Source organism: Rhinolophus sinicus, chromosome 15 (assembly GCF_057876585.1).
Source record: "Rhinolophus sinicus isolate RSI-liver-muscle chromosome 15, RSI-T2T, whole genome shotgun sequence".
Lineage (NCBI taxonomy): Eukaryota > Metazoa > Chordata > Mammalia > Chiroptera > Rhinolophidae > Rhinolophus > Rhinolophus sinicus.
The window spans coordinates 131849074-131861517 of record NC_142515.1 but is presented as its reverse complement, the minus strand read 5'-3'; the positions used below and the strand labels follow the sequence as shown (position 1 = coordinate 131861517).

The following is a 12444-nucleotide window of genomic DNA, read 5'->3' as shown; positions in this document are numbered from 1 at the left end:
CACTGTAACTGGGGGCTACCATTGCACAGCTGAAAAGAATGAACTGCACTATAACTCACAGAATTGTTCATCAACATCCATCAAGGCACTAGTTATACATTTAAAAGGGTCAAGACTTATCATTTGATTCTCAGAACAGAGAGGATAATTGGTTAAAGTCAGAATTAACTAACCTCTGTTCACCAAAACTAGTATAACCAGATATTCTAGAAAATTCAGTGTGTGTGGCCACAGGAGATGAAAAAAAAAGCAAAGCTAAAAGTGTCGATTTAGCTCAACTGAACGTCAAGGAAGTGTTAAGGAAATCAGGATGAAAAGGGAAGGAAATCTAGTCTCCCTATATGGATCTCTGTTTATTTTTAGTTCCCCCTTCACTTGAAGAAACGCCAGGTCCTCTCGTCAGGAGATGGCCCTGCCTCACACAAACCCCATCATTTCCTTCTACTTGTGCAAATAAAAATATACCACTTGGGACTGAACTGAGAAAGCTAACTTTTAATATATTTCTATATATAATCATCCGGAAGGCTATTATTCTAAGGCATTTGCTAGTTGGTTTTGGTAGTTTTTGTCTGTTTTCCAGGCCCGTCGAACTGCATAGCAGGAGTGACTGTAAGGCTATTGATTGGTGACTCGGAGCCATAGAACTGGCTGCCAATCATGCCGTGAATTGGGGCTTTATCTCATCTTTGTCATTCAAGCTTCAAATGTATAATAATCTACACAAAGAAAGCCAACGATTACTAAGACTATTTTAAATGACAATTAAAGGCTTTTCTTTGAATTCTGTGTCACAATGAAAATGTCTTCAACTGAGTGCTCTTCTCAGCTGTTAAAACTAAAAGGACTGGAACCCCATAAGCTCTTACTTTTATCCATAAGAAAGGGAAGCAGTTGAAGACTGAGACCACCTGATATGATTTTTTTGACACTATTTTTTCCCCTACAAAACAGTAACATATATTTCTGACAACAGGTTGTTTCTTTGCTCCCTTTTAGATATGTTCTAAAATAGAAAGTCGTGGTTGATTTTGCTCTCACGTAAGTGTGGGTTCTGAGGCAAGGCAGTCGGGCATTTATGTGTAAGAGCCATGGTTTCTCCAGCTCCCGGGCCCCCGTCCCCAGTATGTATCACTCATCTTCATGGTTTAGAGAAGAACCTACACGGAAGGCAGTAGGATTAAGGAATAAAGAAAGGGGAGAGATGCCTTTATTTTTTAAGCTTCTGGAAGCTACCATGAGATACTTCCTGTTACCTATCTTTGGCCAAAATTTTGCCATTTATCCACATCTGATGGGGAAGGAGTGTGAGAAATGGGGTCACCTCCCTCGTTAGCCATGTGCTCAGCCCTAGGTCAGCAGCTGTGTCACATTGGAGAATAATAATAGATATTCAAAATACCCAGAGTTGTTTGCTGCATTTTCTCTACATTACCATAGTTTTTATTCCCCTTTCCCAAATCTGATCTTTAATTACCTAAACCCAGAGTCTCTGTTGAGAGGAGAAAATAGGAAAGCCCGTGGCATTTCATGAATTCCTTTAATATTAGCAATTTTTATGTGGCAGATTTTAAAAGATATTCCATATAATGTTCCTAAGTCTCCACATATACACTTATATATATTATATACATATCTTATTAGTTGTAGGAATAAGACCAGAGCTACTCTGGTAAAGGGACTAAAAATATGCTGCCTAAAAATAACATGCAATGTTACCATGCAGTCGCAAGTCCTACGATACAGTTAATCGTTGAAGCGCTTCAGCAACGTGAAGCTTTAGTTGGTATACTCTCGCCCAAGAATACCACCTCCTGTCTTTGGCAGGATTAATACTTCTCTGTTGCACAAACCTCAAGCTTGGTTTGGTGACTTGCTTTTATGAGAAGACTGTGAGTAGAAGTGACACACACCAGCTCTCAGCAGAAATGCCAGGACCGTGCCGGGGTTCCCCACGCTCTCTCTTTACTCTGCACGACCACCAGCGTTGTCCCGACAGAGGTGACCCCGCCCGCCTGGGTCTGAGCAAAGACAACGACAGCAGAATTCCATTCGACCGGGAGATTAAGGGACAGTTTTCCACTGTACCATAATCCTGCCTGTCCTAATTATGTCTAATTATGTCATTATGTCTAAGTATCAGGATTTCTCAGAATCACTAGTCCCACTGAGCAGAGGCTGGCCTTTTGGTAAAGCCCCCAGTGCTTCCTACAACAGAGTACAAGCCCAACCCCTCCGTCACTTCCTTCCCGCCTCACACCCATACAAGCACCTACAGGACCCCCTTCCCTCAGGAAGGCAGACTTCAATTTTCTTCACGCCATCCGCCACACTGGGTTTAATCTGTGGCTTACTGTTACATCTCTTCTCACAGGCGTCTGAGCAATGTGGGGTAATAGGAAGTGCTTGTGGAATAAATGGAGGATAAGAAGGGACACCATTTGCATGCAATGCCCCTCACAGGGCTCTGACTGTCAACTCAGAAGAGACAGAGAGGATACCCAGTGATTTTATCATGGGCTAAATTGCTAAGCCTTTCAGAGTGAGACTTGCAAACGTCATCAGTCGGATGAATAAGGTGGCACATCCTCTGACCATCCATCAGATCTAAACCTTCAGGTGCAGGTTAATAGATGGAGCATCAGGAGCCCAGGGCACATGGAGCTGTCACAGGATGAGGGACATCCGGGCAGACCGCGCTGTGATAAGGGTCAGCAGGTAGCAAGGCCCGCCAGCCGACCGGCGGCCAGTGCGTTGTCCTGGTGGCAGAAGGCAGTTCCCACGGAGGCCTCCCGAGGGAAGCCCCCTCACCATCCTGACACCACACATTCAGCCTCAGTATGCAGTCAGCAACTCCCTCTCTCCAAAGTGACACAGGGCGGGATTTAAACCCAGCTGACGACAGACAGGCTGCGGTTCCCACAACAAACCCTGGGTTGACCCAACCAGTGACAATTTAGGTTGTTCAATGAGGGGACGTCTGTGACTGATGAAGGTGATTTTAAGAAAAATGACGCCTCATTTTACTGTGATGCCTGCTCTACTGCGGTGGCCTGGAGCCACACCGCAGGGTCTCCCAGGTGGGCCTGGACCTGCCAGGCTTTTACAGTGAGAACTGGAAACACATCACAGATTCTAACCTAACTGGCCTAGAAAGTCAATGTCATTTAGTCAAAATCTCAACAGGCTTTTTGTTGGTAAAAGTCGGCCACCAGGTTCTAATACATGTGCGGCAAGGTCCTAGAACAGGAAAAACCATCTATAAAAGGAGAAAGACCAGGCTGCACGGTTGGCATTGGCAGTTTCAATGCTTATTAAAAAGTTATCCTCTTCGTGGCACTGTGGTACCCGCACAAAATTAGACAAAAATATCAGTGGAACAGAGTGGAAAACCCAGAAATCACACACTTTGTTTTTTCAACCAAAGTGCCAAACAAATTTAGGGAATACAAAGAAAGTGTACTTGCAGATCATGTGAAATAACAGACTCAATCTGTGGGGAAACTGAACTCCAATCCATACCTCGCACCACACAATTATGTCACAATGGATTACAGATGTGAAAGGTGCAGGGAGAACTACAGATTCTCTGGGAAAACACAGAGAAGTACATCTGAGGCCGTGGGGTCAGCAAACACACCTGAGTGAGGACACAAAATGTAGTATGCGTGGCCAATAAACTCCACTTCTTCAAAATTCAACACGTTCCCTCATCAAAAGGCAATACTTAAGAAATAAAAAGGAAGAAAATGTATCGGTACATATAGCTAAGGAATGGTCTCCAGAATATATAACATAGTTTAACAAATCCATAAAAAGACAATGGCCCCATAAAACCCCCCTTGATCGCATTAGTATTGAGGCAGGTGCACATCAAAACCACCAGTTTAGAAACACCGAATAACTCAAATTCGAAGGACTACAGACACCAAGAGTTGATTGGGGCATGGACTCTCCATACTTTCCTAGGGGTATAAGATGGTTCAATTATTCACGAAGACAGTCTTCGGCTTCTTATCACGTTAAACATGCAGCTACCATATGACCTAGAAACCCCATTTTGAGGCATTTATCCTGGAGGAATGAGGACATACGCCCACACAAAGACGTGCTCACAATGCCCACGGCAGACACTAACTGTAACTGAACTATGTAGCAATGGAAACAACCAGTTGTTCTCAACATCAGAAAGAACGCATGTGCTGTATTCTTACAACGATACACAGCTGTAAAAAGGAGCAATATACTAGGACATGGAACAACACGGGTGAACCTCAAAAACATTCTAGTGAGTGAATGAAGCCAAACCCAAAAAAACGACCATGTCTGAATACCAACAACAGGTGCAATTAACTTACAGCGCTAACAAGAGGAGCCCTTGTTGTGGGCATTGGAGAGGACTGGATGGGAGCACAAAGGAATGTTCGGGAATGATAGAAATCTTTCCTAGTTTGATTGGGTTGCTTGTTACGTGGCTACATTTGTGTCGACATTAGTCAAACTTGGGGGACTTCTGATTCCTTGTTTAAGGAGCTGTCCTATCAAGTAAAAAGCTGAACAGACCAAAAAATCAACTCTTCTTAAGTCCGTACAGAAGTGAGGCTGCAGGGCAACACTCTGGCCCCGAAACGAGACAGACACCAAAAACTCCTACTTACCGCAGCAGAACGTCAGGGGCGGGACTCGGCAGGAGCGTGTGGGGACTGCAGGACCTGAAACGGAATTGAGAAGAGCTGGAGCTCAGTGAGGACAGGTCTAAGTTCAAACCTCCTGGGCACCCAGTCATGGGGGAGAATTACCTCCAGGAGGCTGACCAGTGCTCACTAACCACCAGAGCCAAGGCCCCTACTTCAGCACAGGGGAGGAAAGGAGCCATTTTGAAATGTGCTGGAGCCTTCCGTGGTTCTAACCAGGGCTGCCCTCTAGAGAACAGCCTGACCAGCGCAGGACCCGCCTGGGGCTGGTGACACCCGACTGCAGCTGGCTCTAACGTTCCATGCGGGGAGGAAAGACCAGCTCCACACCCCCACCCACCCACCCTGACCCAGGAAGGGGGCACCTGAGAGGCCCTGGTAAAGCTCACAGTTCAGGGGGACAGCTCCCCAAAGGCTAAGGTCATCTTAGGACCACAGGAGGGTTCCCCATTCCTCTCCATCACTGTGGCCTCTTTATGACACTGCCTTTCCCCCAAGTCACCAAACACACCTTTCACCAGGAAGTCACAAGATGAAAAACTCAGCTGAAGAGACCGAACCGCAGGAGAACAGACATGGCAGGGCACTGGGATTATTTACGGGACCAGGGGTTCTACCAAATCTGATCAATATGCTAAGGCCCTGATGGGAAAGCAGGCAACGCGCTGGAACACCTGGGTAATGGACGCGGAGACGGAAATTCTAAGAGGGAAGAGAAAGGAACACCAGTCGGGTCTCTGGTCCCATACACAAGAGCTGGGGCGCCAACAGCTCAGGGGCTGACACACCAACAGCTCTTCTGGGATTTCAGGAGACACGAGGAAACAGGGAACCCCTGCCCCCAAGATTGGGGGGAACACCAGAGGGGCACAGAGAGGAACTCACCGGATCAGACTTGTGCACAAAGTACCCCTGGACCCAGGGCTGCCAGGAAAACCAGGCCTCAACTTGAGGAATTTGCTGGAAGCTCAGGGGGGCCAAGTCCTAGGGGCCCCCCAGTTTTGGAGATTAACCACCATGAGCTTGACCAGTAAATAACAGAGAAAAATCCCCTTAGCACCCCACAAGGACAGGGGGCAAGGGCGCATCTTCAAACAGCTCAGAGCACCCTGTTCTCAAGGTGACCTGATCTCAGGAGAAACCAACCGGAGCCCAGCCTGCTGGGTTTTTATCAGAGCCTGACTCACCTGGGGGAGGAAATACCCAGTCCCAGCAAGTCCCACCCACCCTCTCCCACCTGAGCCTGGAAGGAAGAAATGAGAACCAGGTGTGAGGCTCACAGCCCAGAGACACAGGCTCAGCAAGACTGAGTCCTAATCATGGAACCAGAGGGTTCCCTGCCCTCTGTCGCCGCCATGTCCCTGGAGCCTGTCCCAGCCGTCCTGGTCACCTGGTCACCATGTCTGCTCTCAATAAAGAATGATACAGTACACTGAGAGGCAAAACATGCAGTTTGATTTCATATAGGCTTGGGTGTCAGGTGAAAGGGGTTCACTGATCTCTCCCACTGGATACCACTTTATTATTTCAAACCTTAGAGGGAAAAAAGTCAGTAAGTGTAGCTGAGACAAGTGATAGAAACCCTAAGTCTTTTAACTTGGGGTTACCAAGCGAGCTGCTGAAAGCATAGCATCTTTATAGAAGAGTTCACCCTGGTTATTATTACATTTGTTTGATTTGGATGATTTTACGTATTCCTTTTAGAAAATTACTGCATTAGAAATAGACAATGACAAACTCTTAAAAAACATGCAAATTTATATCAGTGACTATCTCAGAGGTGGATAAAAATATTTATTCACTAGGGAAATGAGATTTGAAATATTTTATGTAAAAATCTAATTATAATGGATACAAATGTGCCTGCCTCTCAATCTGCTTCTTCCGTTCTTTTTTTATTTATTTCTTATATTGCATGTTTTCTGTGGCCACTGTGACAAATTAACAGAGACCTTTATTCTTTCACAGCTCTTGAGCCAGAAGCCCCAAAGCCAGGGCCAGCCAATGGCTCTGCCTGTGGGCTCCAGGGAGCCTGTTTTCTTGCCTCTTCTGGCTTCTGGTGCCCGTTGGCATTCCTTGAGTGGTGGTCACATCCCTCCAGTCCCTGCCCCCATGTTCACACAGCTTCTCCTCTGAGTGTCCCTTATGAAGACACTTGTCATTGCATTTAGAGCCCAACCAGATAATCCAGGGCGATCGCATCTCAAGATCCTTAATCACATCTACAGAGAGCTTTTTACAAATGAGTAACTTCCAAAGGTTCTGAACATTAAGACACAGGCACAACCTTTGGAGGGAACCCATTCAGCCCCCCACAGACATCGATTAATATCAAGTGAGCATCGCCCCGCCCTACAGGACCAGCTGTCTGTGAGGTGCCTCCCAGATTCCTGACTGACAGCCCAGCTCAGTCTCTTGAGCTGAGTGACAATGAGTAAGTGACTAAAACTCATTAGGTTTCCATTATCTGTGAAATGGGGGTGAAGAATAATAGTACATCAAACATTGTTTGGGGAATTAAATAAGTTCAGAACAAGGAAGTAAGTAGAACGTTCCCGGGCACATTTGAAGTGCTCAGTACATTTTAGCTCTTATTTGTTTAATAAAAAGGCACCATCGCTGATGGTAAGGTATTTTTATGTCATCACATCTACGCTAGAGGGAAAATGTGCAATGCCAACTTATCTGCCACAGATCTGGAGCTCATGGTCTCGTCGTGGAAGCAATTTACCTTCCTGGTTATTTTTGTTTCGGTTATACTGATAAAACACTGCTGGAGTTCCTTGCTTTATATCACCTCGCAGCTGAGAGAAGAGGTCAGGAGGAAGATAAATGGCTTCAGAAGGTGGCCTGGAATTTAAAGTTTGCCATAAATAACTGGATAGGAGAATGTCCATACACACATTTTTCCTCCTCTCCCCTTCCTGTGGAGTTCCCTCTTTTCTTATAGCCACCTTGTTTCATAGGCAGCTTACCAAAAGAGCATATGTTGGGGGGAAAAAATAGAACAATGAAGTAAAATAATAAAATTCAAAAAAGCAAAACAGGCTTGTCTTTTGCAATAACAGACTTTCTGGATGTACAATTATGCTGCATTCTGCTGAGCGGACCATGAATGGTGCCCACAGCAGGGTGGGGGTTTGAAACAAGTCTGCTCTCACAAGTCTTATGTTTACCAGCACTCAGTTGTGCCTGCTTCAAACCCTTGTTGTTTCCATAAATATTAAGCAGATACAAAATTATTAATGTGAAACAAAGATGGCTGTTTTTATAAAAACTAAGTCAAATATTTAGCACCACTAGATAAATGTGAGTCTGTTGATTAAAATGGTTTTAAAAAATACTCCTAGGCCAGACCACAATAAAGGATGGAGGGAGAGGGCAGGGTAATCATAAAAATCTCAGTAAGTCCCGCACGCCAATTGCTTCACAAATGTTTTTATCCCACTTGAAAAAACTGAAGCTGCAAACTGCTGTTTGGGCAAAAACCTGCTTTTGGAGTTGCAGCCAATGGACCCACTCAGTGGGTGAACATGTACAAGAGTGTTTATAGCAGTCCTGGTTCTGAGTGTCACAAAATGGAAACTGCCCAAATATCCTTGAAGAATAGATATTATCAGTAAACTGTGGTCTAATCATGAAACGGAACATTCCATAGTGAGAGGGAAGGGGTCACAACGTGCAGTGACAGAAGTCAGACAAAAAAGATTCAGCTTTTACAAAGTGGTAACACCAAAATAAAGATCAGATGATAAAAGTCATACTGTTTTATTGTTGGTTATTGAATGGTGTGTGTATATGTGCGAGTTTCTTGTTTTTTTCTAATACTCTAGTTCATAATGTGGACTAGCCCAAGTTAATATATCTATTATGGAATCCTGGGAAGTTGCTAATATAAGCAAATGCTATTATTATCCCAACTATTTTTGTTTTGTGATTTTCAATAAACAAAAAGGATCTCAGTCACTATGGAGCTAGAATATAGAGTATTATATCTATTTTCTAGAATCTGTCTATGTATTCTATCTACCCATCTATCTCTATATCAATCATTTATCATCCCTATCTATCATCTATTTCTATCTATCTATCATCTATAATATCTATCTATCATCTATTTACCCATATATCTCTATACCTAACATCTATCATCCCTACCGATCATGTATTTATGTCTATCTGTCTATCTGTCTATCTGTCTATCTGTCTATCTATCTATCTATCTATCTATCTATCTATCTATCTATCTATCATCTATCATCTATCTACCTATCTCTTTATCTGTAATCTATCATCCCTATCACCTATTTATATCTATCTATCTTAGAGTACACACACACACACACACACACACACACACACACACACAAACTTTCCAACCAGTAACCCTCCGTAGATGCCTGAGATTTACCCAGTGATATTATTTTTTCACTTTCTTCTAGTTTATCAATTTTCTTCTTATTTATAGAAAGACTATTCTGCATTACACCATTCCTATTTGATTCTTCAAGAAAGTCAAAGTGATGAATTATCTTTCTTAAAATACTTTTACAATAGAGAAGATTTATAAGTCCTTGAGAACTGAGTATAATAACAGTGAGATGACAGTGGGAACAAGCTGTACCCTCAGGCAGTATTTAACCATGCCTGATTAATATTATAGGGATGCTATTCTGAGATCCGCTGTCAAACTGCATTCCATTTTCCTGTAAAGTTTTCTTAAGTTAATGTTTACTGATTACGGAATGGAATGTTCTCTGCCATCTCAGCTTATGACACTAAAGCAACAGGACCCATAACAAGAGCTCTGCCTTTCTACACCCAATTTTAACGTTTGTATATTAGGAGACTTAAAAGAATGTGATTCATATAAGAATAAGTGTGGATTTTATGTTATATCTGCTTTGTTTGAAGTAAAACTTTCTTTTTTTTTTCTTTTTAGAAAGGAACTATTTCTCAATCCTCTCTTAGAAATTGAATTTTATTTAAATAGTCAAAAAATTCTCAAAATAATTTTAGTTTTTAGGAAAGACAATTTTTTTCTTAATGTCATCTTTCGGTTTAAGGAATCACCTTATTTCCTAGAGAGTTAAACAGGTTTTTTTCCTTCTTTTCTCATTTCTAAAAGGAACATTCTTTGGAAATGGCAGGGTGTCTCCTAAAGTCAATGCTGCCCAGAATAGTCTATCATTAGTCTTGTGCCTGCTCTGTGATACGCTGCCACTTCCAGAAACCAGAAGGAAGCAAGAGCACACAGAAGGGGGACAGAGCTGCCGCCATTACTGACAGAAAAACAAAGAAGAAATGTGAGTTCAATCTGTCCGTTGCAGGATCTGAAAACAACATACCCAATAAAATGAATTTTAATTAACATTCATTTTATTGGATATGTAACTTTGTCTGTGAAGATAAAAGTCAATGGATAAGCCACAAATAAAATCTATTTCAGTGCCTCAAATCACATATCAAATGTTAGCCACCTTCCTCCTATGGGAATTTGAACTCACACTCCCCGTTTGTTCATGAACGGTAGAGAAGATCTAGTTACTTCCACAGAAACAGGACATATATTTAAGGTTTCTTTTGTGTGTGTGCAGGCATCTCACTGGCTAACTGCAAAGTAATTTATACCAAAAAAAAATAGGAGGCTGTTGTGAGGCCATGAGTGAATGAGTTGAAATGACAAAGGTATTTCCAGACACCATGTACTTTCACATATATTCTTTGTGCGCAGAGAGGTGTTTACACCTCTGCATTTTTGTATGTCTGTTCCTTCTATATTTTAAAGATTCTCTTTTAACCATATGCTTTGTTTGTGTTCATGAATGTTTAATTTCATTTTTAGCTCCAGGTGATTTGTCCAAAGGCAAATTTCAAAACTCTAAAAATCATTTGGATAACATTTTCCATTTTCTAAAGTTTTTTATATTTTAAAATTAATTCATATTCTGTCAATGTCTACTTCTTTTATATGAATCATGTTTTTCTCTTCTCCCATTGCATATGCATTTTACTCTAATGTAAGTTTTTCCAGCAACATTTTAGGCATAACATTTATCCTTCTGTGCCATCATACTGCTTCAATTTCAAACAATTTCTGCTTTCAAGTTTGAAGTGTTAGCAGTACGTGTGACCTCCATGCACACTCAGTGACGTGTTTAGAGAAGAATATTGAAACAAAGTGGTCAGAAACATGTAAAAAAAATTTAAACCCTCCCAGGGTTCACACAAAAAAATTACTCCTCCCTCCAAACTTTGGATAAAAGGATGAAAATACTCAAAGGTGCATAAAAATTGCAAAACCATCCCCATAGTGCACGCAATTACCAATAATTGGAAGCCAATGACCAGACATATTCATTTTTGACCAATCTGTCATGTTGAGCAATGTGTCATTATGATCAATTTGTCACATCAGCCAGTTTATTTTAAACCGATTCACCTGTAGTTTCATAAAATTGTTCTGCACTGAAATTTAAAAGCCCCTAGAAGAGCAAACTCTATTCAAAGTGTATGCTCAGAAAACCTGCCAAGGAAAGTACATTTTTTTCCTTGGCCCTGAGTTCTGTTCCTTTGGGGCATCCAATAATTATTTGTGCCACATATTCTAATTTAATGAGTGCTTTTAATTTTGACCAGCATTTAATGTGGACGTGTGGCATGTAATGAGCTCAAAAGTACCAACTTTAAAAGACTTTAGAATTAAATATGTCTGAGATATATCAGTGAGTAAAGACAAGATGCAGAAAAACAGGATTAGCATGATTGCACATTACTACAAAATAAAACAAATCAATACAAAAGTCTGCCGTTTTATGACAAACCCCTAAATAAATGGGATTTGGGGAAAGAAATGGTAGGAACTCTCACTTTTACTTGGTAGTTTTCATGTTCTTTAGAATATTTATAAACATTTACTACTTTGATAATTTAAAGATGACAAGGTTTGTGTGCCCAGGCAGCCATTTGGTTCATCACACAGATGGGTTTGGGCAGCTGTCTAGAGAAAGGCATCCGAGTGCAGGGTGAGAGCTGGGAAGTTGCAGATCCAGGACAAGACTGACACTCAGAGGACGTTGCCGAGTGGATGGATCTCGATTCCTCCGGGAACCATGCAAGTCTTTGACTCCAACGAGCCCAAAGGGAGACTGGCTGGTGAGCTGAGTCTCCCGTCATTGAGGCAGGGAGACTGAAATACAGAGCAGTGGGCACCCTAGGTTCCGTCAAAGCAAAACCGCACCAAAGTTACAAGCAAGGAAGACTTTATTGAAGACGACAACAGTGGGGAGAGAGACCAAACTCAGCTCTGCCGAAAGAAGGATGTGGAGGGCCTTTCAGTGCTGACGTGAGCTCGAGGAAAACGAGAAGATGGGGGCACGTGTATCAGTGGCATGGGTCAAGCTCATTGAGTTAGTTCTCGATTTGCAATTTTTCTCTGTGATGAAGCCATTTGTTTGTTCACTGAGCCCAATGGCGTTACGCTCCCATGAGCCCAGACTAGGAGACGGGGACACCGTCTCTCTTGATGATGACATTTCAGAGGAATAACTCCTAGGTCTCAGAGAAGGACATTCCTGGGTTGTAAAATGTCAGAAAGCTTTAAAGAGGGAGCACCAAAAGAATTTGCAAGCTGTCTAATGTAAATGCTCTAAGAAGAGGGAGCTCAGGGATCTGTGGTCAGAAAAGCGTGTCTAAACTTGAGTCAAGCCAAGGGAGATATTGAGGCCATCTTGGTCATTTCTTTAAATTT

The 12444-nt window shown here is 42.4% G+C and overlaps 1 protein-coding gene across 1 annotated transcript in view; it reads right to left on the bottom strand.

Annotated features, from left to right (window-relative positions):
- The window catches only part of LOC148755299 (uncharacterized), a 201741-nt gene extending 197027 nt beyond the window's left edge, over window positions 1-4714 (bottom strand). The window contains exon 1 of the transcript XR_016019102.1: window positions 4659-4714. The gene's annotated coding sequence lies outside the window, so the exon portion shown is untranslated. The remainder of the gene's footprint in view (window positions 1-4658) is intronic.
- Between the last annotated feature and the right edge of the window lie 7730 nt (window positions 4715-12444).